The sequence below is a fragment of the Canis lupus genome, chromosome 13 (assembly GCF_003254725.2).
Source record: "Canis lupus dingo isolate Sandy chromosome 13, ASM325472v2, whole genome shotgun sequence".
Classification (NCBI taxonomy): Eukaryota; Metazoa; Chordata; class Mammalia; order Carnivora; family Canidae; genus Canis; species Canis lupus.
Window position 1 is genome coordinate 58039437 of NC_064255.1, and position 15220 is coordinate 58054656.

General features: G+C 35.3%; 1 long non-coding RNA gene across 1 annotated transcript in view; it reads right to left on the bottom strand.

Annotated features, from left to right (window-relative positions):
* Positions 1-1087: 1087 nt before the first annotated feature.
* LOC118354343 (uncharacterized) overlaps positions 1088-15220 on the bottom strand; it is a 48346-nt gene continuing 34213 nt past the window's right edge. Inside the window, exon 3 of the long non-coding RNA XR_004814725.1 lies at positions 1088-1241. This is a non-coding gene — a long non-coding RNA (uncharacterized LOC118354343). The remainder of the gene's footprint in view (positions 1242-15220) is intronic.

The following is a 15220-nucleotide window of genomic DNA, read 5'->3' on the forward strand; positions in this document are numbered from 1 at the left end:
TTTAAGACCTTATTTGAGAGAGAGAGAGAGAGAGAATATGGGGTGGGGTAAGAATAGAGGGAGAAGAAGAAGCACTCCTGCTGAGCAGGAAGCCTGACATGGGGCTTGATTCCAGGACCCTGAGATCATGACCTGGGGCAAAGACAGTCGCTTAACGGACTTAACCACCCAGATGCCTTTTATCACCACTCTTATTGTCACTAACAGCTTCAGGCATTATCTGACCCTCATCTGAAGGTTATCAGTCATTTTGTAATGAATAGTGCTTATTTTTTAATCTGTTCACTTTGACTACTTGGCATGATCTGCTTATGTATCTATTATTGTTTTTATGGTAATTTTTTAAAAAGGTAAGAATAATATCCATAGGGACAGTACCTAACATTTATGCATCAAGAACTATATGAAGCACTTATATTGTCTGATGAAAGCTTCAAAACAATTGAATGAGGTGATGGTACTATTATTCCCATTTTACAGATAAGGTTTAGAAACTTGAAGTGACTTTGCCAAGGTTATTGAGTATTAGAGGCAGTATCGATGCATATGTGTCAGGTTCTGACATCTGATCTTAACTCTATGCCATATAGATGAAATTTGAGATCAATAAAAGATATCAAAACATCTTTAATTATTGGTCTGTCTGTAACACCCAAGAAAGTTAACTCATACAAAACTTTAAGAAAACACATCCTAATAGTAGGCTATCTAAATGTTTATTATTTATCTTTATACCACAAATCATAATTATGATGTGCTTTTTGCATACTTAAGCCATAAGCTCATCATAATTATCTAGCCTTAACATAATTTGGAAAAACTTGAAATGGAAAAGGATTAGGTTCACTTCACTACCATAATAGTTTTGATAATTCTGACTCTCATCAAAACACTCTTCTGCTTTTTCTAGGAAAAGAAAAATCTTATGTTTAATTATTTTCTATAATTTTCATATATCTCTTCTAGATAAACCATTCTGTTTTGAACCGTTCATTAGCAACATCTAAAAGTTCTACTTACTGTTAAATGGCAAGTTAGAATTAGCAAGAAGGAAGATCTGGAATGCACCCAGTCAACCTACCTTGAGACTAAATACAATATAGCCACCTCTCTGTGTTTTGCACTTAATTGGAGCTCAATCAACATGGACTACTTTGTTGATCTACTGAGTTGAAGCAGTGCACAGGATAGATGTGCACAGGATATCCAAACAGCATATGATGAGGAGCAAAGTAGGGTACCTACAAACAGAGATTAGAAACAAAATGTTTTTAAAGAATCCCTGAAGCATAACTACAAACATTGTCATGGCTGTAGACCACTGGGAAACCCTGGCAGCAGATGGCTCAAGCTAATGCCCAACTAAAATGAAATGAAAATACCAGCCAAACCTCCAAGAGGAGATGAGTTTGCAAATGTAGGACAGTCTGCATTTGTATATGATAGAGAAAACTGTAACATATAGAATACTTTCAGCTCAAATATTTAAAAAAAAAAAGAAAGCAGTTTCCCTCAACATTTCCTTTCTCTCCCACTCTCTTTCTCTCTGTGTTCACTTCTTTATATAAATATCTTATTGCTCAAGTCATTAATAGTATCACAGTGAACACAAATACATAATCATTTTAATGACATTAGAAGAAAAAAGTTGAAAAGTGTATTATTCCAGAATTCTATGTTAGGTAAATAGGCTCATGGATCTTCTCAGCCTACTTACATTTGAAAAAAGAAAACGATAAATTAGATATTGATATAGATATAGATATAGATAGATATAGATATAGATATATCTGCTAAGTTTGCATATTTTCATATTAAACCATTTTGTTCACAGTTATTGACTGTCCATTATTCACAATAACTGATAACTAGAATGAAGCATATTCATGTTATCCTTATCATCACACTTCTTAATTTTTTCATGGGGTTCTCATCTATCTGGATTTCAAATCAAAATAATTTAATGTCATAAACATTGGCCATGAGGCCAATTAAGTAGGAGCTTGCAGCAGAATCTCTCTCATCTCATCTTCCAGTTTCTTTCCCATTTTTCCTGTCAATGCCTTTCTCATGATAGAAATTCTATCTCCAGTGAGTTCATGTTCTCTCTGCTTACCTAAGTTTTTTTAACTGTTAAATACACCAGATGAGAAGATGTCCCCCAATATGGGTGGCACCATGACAAGAGAGGAGTCAGGAAAGCTGAATGCAGTAGGACAGAAGGTGAGATTCATGGAACAAGAGTAGGAGCAGCGTTTTAGAACCAGACAGAGAATGGTGTCTGGCTGCTGGTACAAACACACTACAGAAGTTGCAGTATGCTTGCTGGGCATCAACAAGGACCACCCTGGAAAGGAACTGACAAAGTAACTGACAGCAATGTATGACTGAGTGATATAACAACTGCATGTTTTATTCCTGCAAAGATTATATAGAGTTCAAGAGGGATAAAATATTTGGGGTTGAAGTTGGGAGATTTATTCGATATTTTTCTGTTTTCCATGAGAAAGGATCTTATCTAAATATTCCTGACTTCTTGCTTGTCCCCTACTCCTCTCTATAGGGGTAGAATGTGACACTTGGCAGGCTGGGTTGTGCTAATCCATCACAAGCCCTAAACAAAAGGGATTTCACACACCTGCCCTATTATCCCTAGGTAAGTAGAAAGGCAATGTGTCCCCAGGTAATGGTGTCTATTCCTCAAGGCCTGGAATAAGAAGACAGGGAGTAGTATCAGATCCATCCAGCCCATATTGGGCTGCAATTATATCGGTAAGACCTACTCTGTTCTCTATCTCTCTAACTCACATCTATTTCTCAATTGGTTCTAAAGACAGAAAATAGAGATGTCACTTATGAGACCTGATAATAATTTTTAATCTCTAACTAGAATTTGAGTCATCTGTGATGGGAAGACAAGAAGTATTCTGATATTCTTCTAATCATATTCCCTAGGCTACAAATGACATTAAATGCCCATAAATCAACTCTGAATTTCATTTTACGGATCTTCCTTGACTTACGATAGGATTATGTCCCGATAAACCCATTTTAATTTGAAAATATCATAAGTCAAAAATGCATTTAATCCATCTAATCTACTGAACCTCGTAACTTAGCCTAGCCTACTTTAAGTATGCTAACACTTGTATTAGCCTACTGTTGGGCTAAAATCATCTAGCACGAGACCTATTTTAAATTAAGTGTTGAATATATCATGTAATTCATTGAATAGAATACTGATGGTGAAAAACAGAATGGCTATATGGGTACAAATGGTTGTAACTGTACTGGTTGTTGACCTTCATGATCTGTGGCTGACACGCACCTGCAGCTACCACTGCACAGCATTACAAGGAAGCATCATACTGCTTATCATTAGCCCAGAAAGAAATCAAAATTCCAAATTTGAAGTATGATTTCTACTGAATGTATATCACTTTCTCACCATCATAAGTCAGAAAAAAAAAAAAAAAGTCAAACCATTATAGTTAAGGGTCCATCTCTATTTGCAAACCACCGGTTACCTCATTTATTTGTCTAAATTGTGATATTTTTGGTACAAATTAGAGATGCCTTTATGTTTTTCATGTTTAGAGTTTAACTCTGTGCCATCTTTTAGTATCCAAATCACCTCTAAGCCCCAGCTAAGGTCTCACGACTTTCTTTACTGAAATTCCCAGTTATTTGCCTATTTTACTTTCCCAGTTGACTTACAATGTATGCCGCACAAATTTTTCCTTTTCCTATTATGTTATCTAAATATCAGCTGTGGTTTTCTTCCCAGCTTAGATCCGGATAATATTCTACTTTCCATGACCCGTAGAAAGTGCAATGCCTTCCATAAAATCTCTGTCAATTTGTGGTTCAATCTCTGATCACTTCTGGTTCCCCTTCTTTGCCCCTGACTTCCTTTTGTGCTGGAGTTTTGTCCTCTACTATGTCTTTTACTCTCCTTTATCTCTGTCCCACTAGGGACTCAAACTTGAAACACTATTTTTTTATTATGTTTCCATAAAAGCAGATCAAAGAAAATATTCATGTGCCTAGCATATGTATAAAAGTAATTACAGATGAAAAGCATTTACAAGGAAGAAATGCAAAATAATAATTAAAATTCAATATTAAATAGTGCTGTACTTAAAAGTTCACTTTGTCATCCTATGTTGCTTGACCATTTCCTCCTATTTTTCTTCTCCCATTTTTCTCTCTCTCTCTTTTTTTTTTTCTGTCCTCTGCTCTGCCAGGAAATGAAAAAAAAATAAGACTAAAGGAAAGTAAAGATTCCTTACAGTCCCTTTGCTCAAACTCCAGTCAAGACTGCATACTCAACAATGCAGCAGAAGCTTTGAAAGTACCACCTGTGAGTCAGCTGGATAGAATTTAGGGTCTCACATAATGAAGGTTTCCTTTGCTCACATTTCTAATACTTTATTAGAAATTCATGGTAACAAATCTTCACTCTCCAACTTACTGAATGAGTCTTCTATTCAAGGCTAATGTTTGTATTTCACACCTTCACAATACCCAGCATTGTATAAGATGCCTGATGTTTTCTTTGCAAAATAAGAGAAATACTACCTGACTAAGGAGTTGCTCAACCCTACTTAAGAAGCCTTTCTGGGGATTCTTGGGTGGCTCAGTGGTTTAGGGCCTGCCTTCTGCCCAGGGCATGATCCTGGAGTCTCGGACTCCAGTCCTGCATTGGGCCCTCTGCATGGAGCCTGCTCCTCTACCTGTCTGTGTCTCTGCCTCTCTCTCTCTCTCTGTGTCTCTCATAAATAAATAAATAAATAAATAAATAAATAAATAAATAATCTTAACAACAACAACAAAAAAAAGAAGTAGAAGAAGAAGCCTTTCTACTTCAGCTTGGGAGTTGGTTCCTGATTTCCATGGTCCTTAGTTTGAAGCATAAGGTCTACACAGATCAACCTCTGTTCAATCTCTTAGAAGAAAGGGGCAAAATTGTTCTCTTGAAGTACTAAAAGGAAATGAAATATTCTGTGAAAAAAAAAATCTGCTTCATTTAATTGTTTTTTCAACTTTCTGCTATTTATTACCAAACAAAAACATGTCCATAACACAGAAAGACTAAAAAGAAGTGACAGATATTGCAGGCAAATTCTAAAAATCTCATAGGCAACCCCATAAAAAATTCCCTTAAATTAGGAACAGGTGAAATCATTTATGCCACTGGAAATTTTATATGCTTGGATAATCCTAGTACCTGAAAAACAAACTTCTAAGTATATTTTACTTCTAGACTATCTGCTTAATTTTTTAATTCACATGCAGTATAATTTTGAAATTTAGTTCACCAGGATGCCTGGGTGGCTCAGCGGTTGAGCGTCTGCCTTTGGCCCAGGGTATGATCCTGGAATCCCAGGATCCAGTCCCACATAGGGGTTCCTGCAGGGAGCCTCCTTATCCTTCTGCCTATGTCTCTGCCTCTCTCTCTCTCTGTGTCTCTCATGAATAAATAAATAAAATCTTTAAAAAAAACAAAGAAATTGGTTTAAAAAAAATCTTAGTTCACCAAAACAATTTAAAATATTATTTGCTTTTTAAATTTCTCTGCAATCAGAGATCACTTATTCGTTAAATATATATCAAGGACATGGTATATACTAAAGACTTTACAAGGTGCTAAAATGCAAACATGAACAGTCTTTTGTGGAAAACTAATAATAATTATACTGTATTATGGAAAGTGTCCTTTTCTTTTTTTTTTGCTAGGTATTGTACCTTACCCTTCTGCTTCAATCCAAAAAAAGGGTAAGTTTTTGCAATAACTTAAATTAATACTGCCAACCAACTAATGTCAAAATTTAGAAAGGACTTCTTTATTTTATTTTAAAGCCTGTGTATCTGATTAAAGAAATCCGTCTACAAGTCATGGAACACCATAATATCCTAAGTGAAACAGATGACCTGAGGAGAGTAGAAAAATATTTTCTTATTTCTTTCTACATCTTTTCATGACCATGAAACCCAAGCCCTGAACTATCCATAAAACATGGCTTTTATTCTCTATATCTAATAAGAGCAGTTAGAAGACCTAGAAGACATACCTTTTGAAGTAGCTTCATATACAAGAAGAAAATTCCTGAGACTAATTTCTAATTTTGCAAAATGTAACTACTATATATGAGAGAGAAAATTAAGAGAAAGGAACTTTTTCAGTTGGAAAGGCAATAATATTAGAAGAAATTGGAAGAGGATGAAATAAAAAAACATTATAAGGAGGTTTAAAAATGTAATAAAAAACATAAACCAGAAAAAAAATAACAAGCAGAACTGGTGCTGAAGAAAAAAATAAATCCCTGAAAGGACTCATATTACAAACCATACCCTAACTACAAAGTGATATTCATATCTGATTAATAGTTTTTTTAAAGACTAAGCAGTTAGAAAAATTTTTGTATTCTTTGGTAAAGAGAAAATGAAAACAAAATTATAGGCTACCTAGAAATTAGTAAAAATAGAATGATTATATACTAAGCCTTAAGGTTATAGCCAAAGCTAGTGCTGTCTGCTTTATAATTAAAGAAAAAAGGAATAAAAATAATTGAACTGGGCATTCAATTCAATATGTTAAAAAAAGAAAAATGCAATAATTATATGAAAAGTAAAGGAAGATTATTCATTAAAGACTAGACATTAAAAAAAAAGACTAGACATTAACAAATTAACAAACATGTTTCTAGTGCTAATTATTTGAGCATGTAAGTAAAACAGCCTGATGCTGTTCATTATTGAGAAAGAGGGGAGGAAGGGAGAGAGTGAGGGAAAGAGGGAGAGTAGAAAGAAAGAGACTTTTTGGAATGAGAAAATTGGAAAAGGTATACCATTCATCATGAGATGTAAATGCTTGGGATAGTTGATAGAAAAATTGGGGGAGTAAAAATAACGTAAGAAGACTTATCATATGATATATTAAAACCTGAGTAAATAAATGGATTAGTAAATAGATTAAGTAAATAAACAGAATAAGCAAATGTATAAAATAATTCCTTATGCCAGTGAAGAGAGGTGAATTTTAAAAAATAAATGGTATTGAGAACATTGAAAAATGTAGTGGCACCTCACACCTGTCAGAATGGCTAAAACCAACAACACAAGAAATAACAGGTATTAGGGTGCCTGGGTGGCTCAGTGGGTTGAGCATCTGCTCAACCAATTCAGGTCATGATCCCAGAATCCTGGGATCCAACCCTTGGCAGGAATCGTGCTTCTCCCCTGCCTCTGTCACTCCCCCTGCTTGTGCTCTCTCGCTCTTTCTCTCTCTCTGTCAAATAAATAAGATTGAAAGAAGAAAGAGGAAAGGAAAGAAAAAGAAGAAAGAAAGAAGAAAGAAAGAAAGAAAGAAAGAAAGAAAGAAAGAAAGAAAGAAAAAAGAAGAAAGAAAGAAAGAAAGAAGAAGAAAGAAAGAAAGAAAGAAGAAGAAGGAAGTAAGGAAGGAAGGAGGAAGGAAGGAAGGAAGGAAGGAAGGAAGGAAGAAAGAAGAAAGAAGAAGGAAAGAAAGAAAGAAGAAAGAAAGAAAGAAAGAAGAAAGAAGAGAAAGAAGAAAGAAAAAGAAAGAAGAAAGAAGAAAGAATACGAAGCAAGAAGAAGAAACAAGAAAGAAAGAAAGAAATAAAGAAGAAAGAAACAGAAAGAACGAAGCCATGACGTCAGGCACGTACGGACGTCATTTCGGAAAGGAATGTAATACCATTGTTTGGTAAGTATGTGGAGAAAAAGTAACACTTGTACACTGTTGGTAGGAATAACACTGGTGCAGCCACTCTGAAAAACAGTATGGATGTTCCTCAAAAAGTTAAATATAGAACTACCCTATAATCTAGCAATTACACTAATAGGTATTTACCAAAAGAATACAAAAATACTAATGCAAAGGGATACATGCACCCCAATGCTTATAGCAGTATTATCTACAATAGCCAAATTGAGGATAAAGCCCAAGTATCCAGCAAATGATGAATGGACAAGGGAGATATGGTATTTATATACAATGGAATAACATTCAGGCATAAAAAAGAATGAAATCCTGACATTTGCAATGATGTGGATAGAGCCAGAGAGTATTATGCTAAGCAAAATAAGTCAGAGAAAGACTACCATATGATTTCACTTATATGTGGAATTTAACAATAAAAACAAATGAGCAAAGGGAAAAAAGAGAAAAAGAAAAATAAATAAATCAAGAAACAGACTCATAATTATAAAGAACAAATTGATGGTTACCAGAGGGGAGGTGGGGGATGGATGGGTTAAATAAGTGATGGGGATTAAGGAGTGCATTTGTTGTGATGAGCACCAGGTGATGTATGGAACTGTTGAATCACCACATTGTACTCCTGGAACTAATATAACATTGTATGTTAACTAACTAGATTTACAATAAAAACTTAAAAAGCCAAAAAAATATATTGTGGTAGGTTCTCATATCACAGTTTTTCCAAAATGATTTCAAAATGGATTAAATATTCCAATAACAAAAAGAAATCATAAATGTATTAGAATGAGAAATTACTTTTAATTATTTATTTCAAAGGATAAAACATATAGAGTTTGATAGTTTACATAAAAATGAAAAATATGGTAAAGGTAAAGGAAAAAATATCACTAACAGAGTGAAACGGCAAAGACCAAACTTTGAAAGAAAACCCACAGCCTACACAGCAATAAATGTTCAGTATCTTCAATATAAATAGAAATACAAATCAGTACTCAAAGTCTGAATAATCCATTAGAAAAATGGGCTAAAGTTCATGAGCATGCTATTTACACAAGAAACACAAATGGCCAATGAACACATTTTTAAAAACTTAACCTAACTGAAGAAATTCCGATTGAAACATCAATAGGGACACCTGGGTGGCTCAGCGGTTGAGCATCTGCCTTTGGCCCAGGGCATGATCCTGGAGTCCTAGGATCGAGTCCCACATAGGGCTTCCTGCATGGAGCCTACTTTTCTCTCTGCCTTTGTCTTTCCCTCTGTGTGTGTGTGTGTGTCACTCATGAATAAATAAATAGAATCTTTAAAAAAAAAAAAAAAGAAACATCAATAAAGGAAGGTCTAGAACTATCTGATGAGTAAAAGTTATATAAATGATAATATTCATTGTTGGTAAGCAATTCTCATAAGGATGGTTAGATACACAGACAAGTAGTAACTTTTGGGAAGATAATTTATTCATTTGAGTAAGGACATTAAATAAGATTTTTCCTGATATCTGAAGAATTGAGATCGATGACACAAAATCAAGAGCAATAAATACCAAAAAGAGTTGGTGGGCCAGGTACTTTTTTAGTACTCATTAAGAAGTAAACAATTATCCTTCATACAAGCCCAACTTTCTTCCTGTTTGATAAACATAGGAGACCAGGAAGCAGAGGGTATCTTGAGTATTTAATCTAAGAAAGAGCTATGCATTGCTCGTTCCCTGAAGCCAAATAATGAATCTCTGAGAGAATCAATTAAAGAAACTGGCGTCTCATTCATTAGTTCAGGATAATGTCATGCAGCAGATTGAATGATCTGTACATAGGAATATTTGAGCAGAAGTGGAAACAGGAAGTTGAGAGAGAATGTAGAACAGAAGAGGGATAGAGTGGTGTAGTCTGTACTCCAGCCAGCTTTGTCTTAGAGAAAGTGGACGTTACAGAAAGCAACAAAATTTGAAATATCTTGTTTGCCTGAAGTCATGAAGATAGATAAGCAAAGGTAAACCAGAAATAAAAGGCTGTGTTGACAACAGAAGGTGGACCTGAGATGTGTTCTACGGAGCTATCAATGGAGCAGACATCACATGTCAAAGAACTGAGCACTGAAATTCCCCTTCTGGAATCATACAAACACCCCAAGAGAGCCTGCCTATCAACACCTGCCACAAGAGAAGCAACAGCCAGCATATCTAAGAGATGACCTAGCAGAAACCTATAAGTAGAAAATATTTTCTCTATTTTTTTCTTTTTATCATATCTCTCCATTCTACTAGCTGGGAATGAAAAGATGCATAAGAGGGAAAATAAATAGAGGTAGAGTAGATGTCTTAGGAGCAGACTTTGTTTCATCTGTACTCCAAGTTCCCCAAGCCTCGCTACCACTTGGAGGAGAGGAGATGCGCAATGAATTGGATATGCAATTGGGCTTGACTTTCTTATATATCTGCATGTAACAGGAGAGTTGAGGGGACTGTCCAAGATGTCCCTAAATAATGAAAAAAAGAAATCTGAGAGAGCATAGAACAAGGTAACTTGACCATATCAAGTTCAGACTGTTCAATAGACCAGTTGTATGGTCCACAGTTCCTAAAATAATACATTCCCCTTCACCCACAAATGGTACTTCTGGAATTTATCTGTGGTGACATAAAGATCATACTGTCAAATCAAGCTACATAAATCTTGGATTTGACCCAATATCAAACTTTACCAATGATCTAAATGATACAGGAGGAAATTTTCTCCTTGGAGGACTCTGAGACCCTCAGGTACAGCTTCCAATAAAAAATGACTTTCTTCTTCCACAACAGGACATTGTTTTGTTCCAGGTTAACAGATAAAGCAGTTGAGCAATGTATGCATGAACATCACTCACACAGAAGAAGCCATTTGGACTATTTTACATTAATTACAGCTTATGTGATCTTCCTCAGCTAGCCATCCCCCATAAATTTATAAGTTGCAGAATTATTCACAATAAACAGCTTCAACTGAATAGTTTTTTTCCTGCTAAAGATCTTTTCATAGACAAGAAGTTGCCATTATCCTTCTGCTAGTAAATATCAAGAGTGGGTTTCTCAGGTCATTTGTATGTTTACCAGGAGGTCATTAGCATGTTTCCCAGGAGGTCATTAGCATGTTTGCCAGAAGATTTAATGCAGTAATTCTTTGTGTCTGGACATCTCCAGGAGAAAGTGGATTGGTACAGAACTGCTGCAAATTCTTTTCTTCCCAAGCCCCAGTCAAAAAATTGGGCAAGAGTACACATTTTAGGTACAAAGATGTTTAATTCAAATAATTTTAAACAACCTTAATATATAATAAATGAATACATTAAATATATTGCTCATATATTTATATTATGAAATCATCTATAGTTGTTATGAATGATAATAGGCACATATCTATGTTTTATCATGAAATTATGTTTATGAGAAATAGCTTAATGAACAGGCAGGTTATAGAACAATATGTACCATATGATACAACATGACATAAATTTCATAACACATACACATAAAAAAAAGATTGGAATGCTTCAGAAAATATATATATTGACAAGATCCATGAATATCACTTCTCCTGTCAAATAGATTTATTCTACCCTTGAGGGATTTTTTAGCAGTTTATCCCAATTCATGAAGACACATCACACCAAAAATAGTCTAATCCCTTTATATATACATTACAAAAGAAATTTTCTTAACTTTGTAACTTCCTGCAAAAAATCTGGAAATCATTATAACCCTCCTTGCTTGTGCATTAGAGCTCCTTTCTTTTCCACTCTTCCCCTTTTTATGTATTTATAATGACATGTCACAGGTATGCACACTCTTGTGTGTTTCTTCCACTAAGTCGTGAAATTCCTTCAGGCAGGAGCTACCACTGTTTTCTTTCTATCCCTATTATAATACCTGGCATGCAGAACATATTATCAATAGAGTTCTTTTTCCAATCTGCACAGGTAGAAAAAAAAAGAAAGGAATAAAGCACTGCAAAGCATTGTACTGTGTGTTATAGGAAATAAAAACAAAGATACCATGATTATTTGCATACTTAAGAATGTGGTTTGGAAAAATAAGATATAGCCACAACTTGTTTGCCAATTGTGGGTAGAGTTTCTATAGGAGCAGTAACTTTTACCAGATTCTACCTCCATCCCTTTCCTACTTTGTTCCACCCACTATAGGTAGGAACTATAAGGTAGGAAGATTGCATCCCTTAGGAATTTGTTCTCCAGATAACATCCAACAAACAGTAGTTTAAACCAATGTAGATTCATTATTCATATATTACTAGAAGTCTACACGTTAATCGTGGCTGTCACTGGTTCTTCTTTTCAACAAGAAACCAAAAGCTTCCTATTTTTCTGCTTTTCCATCATTAAAACATTGGTTTGGGGCCTCATAATTGCAAGATGACTGCCAGACTTCAGAGAGTACATATGCATTTTCAGGGAGGAGGAAGTGAAAGGACCAGAGGTATAGCAGCATGCCTGGTAAATATGTCATATTTTATCAGGAATTTAAAAGCATCCCAGGGAGCTCCACTTAGCTGACAGCCACTCATAATTCATTGGATAGAAATAGAGTCATAAAGCCTGACTAGATAGAATGAAGCTAGAAAGAGGAGTACTGTAGTGGCCAGAAAACAGGGCTGCCACATTTGTTAAGCTAGTTACTTATTACCTGGGACATTTCTTGGATGACAAATATTTGTGAGCAGTATTACCATGTTTAGAAGTCACAAACCTAATTAAGCTTTTTCTCTCTAATCTACTGACTCCCACGTTCATATGATAAGCAGACTTGGCCAAAACTAGCCTCCTCTATTGATGCCCAGCCATGCCTCTTGTTTCTACTCCTTTATTTGATGCAGTTATGTGGATAAACTTAAGACCCACCGCTTAACAGGTCCTACCAGATGCTCTATCCTCACCTTGTTCTTTCCGTATAGATGGTCAAAGAAAACCAATTTCAAGAATTCCATTAAAGAGGCTGATGGATAGATATTAGGACAACTTACTTAAAATTGAACATAGTTCTTTTCCCAGGTTTTATCAACATTTTCTTTGGGGACAATACATACTAAGTCATTTATACAGAAAGTAGTGTTTCCATTTTCAATTTTATGATTTTGGGGAAACCCTGTAAGCATCCAGAGGTACTGGCATGTTTCAATTATCTTAACATATACTCTCCATAACCCTAGCTATGTCTCTCATATCTCAATTTCTAAAAGACCCATAACAGGTATGCAGCAATTGGATCCATGAGTGCATAGACATATTTGGACTTTCTCAACTAACAGACAGTAAAAATATAACCATTACAACATGATGTGTATTAAGTAGGTTGATGCTATAAAGGGGTTCTTGTGTGCAGAAAAGTTGAACACACTGTCCCAAATTGAGGTAGAACAGATTTTTTTTTCAATCAAAGAAGCAAGAATGTTTTCATGGCCTGGCAGTCTGAAATGTTAGAAAGAATTAGGGGACATATAAGACCAAGAAACAACTATGGAAACCACTGTAAACTGGTTAGGTAAAAAGAAGAAACATACCTATCTGAAGAAACAGATGTACCAATACATGGAAACATTCAAACTTTGATCTTTAAGAGCAATATATATATATAATATGCATGATTAACGCACCCAAATGATGTGTTACATCAGAAACAAAGAAAAATTCACAAAAGTTGAGATTTTTTAAATGTCTTATGGCAAAACAAGTATTTCTCATTTTACATGCTATTATGAAAGAGAAGGTACTTACTGAAGTTGGTGAATGGCTTACTACTAATGAATATCAGAAAGAATATTAGTCTCATATCCTATTTTATTGCCTTTTTTTTTAAAAATTTTCCAGGAGAACATTTGTTGGAATAGGAAATATAAGAAAAACAATAGTAAGAGGTGATGTCAAGATATGTGACATCACCAAAGGAGACCTTAAACACCTTAGGCTTTTACTAATGGTTCCCCAATGCTACCCCACGGACTGGCCAACAGAAGAAACACTGGAGGAAATGTTTAAATATAGCTCTGAGGACCTACCTTCGAAGGTAATGATTCAGTATACCTAGGGTAGAACCTAAAATTCTGTACTTTAGAAAAAGTTACATGACTGATTTTAATGTGTAGTAAGATGAAGTTTCCCCCTGAAAGAATTTCAGTCTTATGACCCATATAACTACCTTCCCTAGATACTGAAAGAATCCATCCTTTCTATGATCTTTGAAGAATCTAGAAAATAGTGAAGACAGTAAAAGAGACTGGAAGTGTATTGGAATGTTCAAGGCAGAAAAAAAAAAAAAATTAATTTCAAAGATCCAGAGGAAAGAAGGCTTTTGCCAGGATTAAAGCACAGCAAGAAGGCCACATGGGCTAGAAAGGTATAAACAGGATGAAAGTGGCTGGAAATGAGAGAGGAGAGGTGGGTGGGGACAGGCAAACATGTGGGTTATAATAAGGACATTGCATTTATTTTCAATACATGGAGAAGCCATTTAAAGATTAGGAGCCAAAAAAAAATAACATATTTTAATTATGTTTTTTAAAGATAACTTTTGTTATTGAGGGGAAAGAATTGGGATAGAGAAAATTTGTTGTCCACTTTAATAAATTACTGTCTGCTTAACATAAATTTGTTAGGATGGCAGCAGTGGAGATGATGGGGATTTTATAAAGTCTCGGTATATCTTAAAAGTGTAACTGGAAGCGTTTTGGGTGAATAGTCTATCAAGGATGAGGACAAGAAAGAACTCAGGGATGATTCCTAGAGGTTTCCATAGCCCCTGGGTAAATGATGGTGCCATTTTATAAAATGAAGAAATCTGAGAAATTAGCATACTTGACAGGCAAGGATGGGGTGGTGACAGGTTTTTATTTTGGACATATTAAATTTGATATGCCTATTGGATGACCAAATGGGGATGTGATGAAGACAATCAGACATACTCATCCAGAGCACAGAGGTATTTCCTGTTTTTTAATAAGATTTTATTTATTTACTTATTCGTGAGGGACACACAGAGAGGCAGAGAGAGAAGCAGATTCAGGTGCCCTGAGAGTTTAAGACTGGAACTGTTACTACTAAGAAATGTAATTTAAAGCCAGGGCCTGGAGGAGATAATCTAGAGCATGGGTGTAAATGAGAACTAGATAAGGGATGAGGAATGAATCTTGATGCACTCCCACCTGGAATAGATCAGGGAAACAAAGGAGAGGAAAGGGAATTGCCATAAAAGTGTGAGGAAAACTCAGAGACAGTGGAGTTTGGAAAAGTGTACAAGAAAGGTATTCTAGGGCATCTGGGTGGCTCAGTGGTTGAGCATCTGCCTTTGACTCAAGTTGTGATCCCAGAGTCCTGGGATTGAGCCCACATCAGGCCTGCCAGTGGGGAGCCTGCTTCTCCTCTGCCTCTCTCTGTGTGTCTCTCATGAATAAATAAATAAATAAATAAATACATAAATACATAAATACA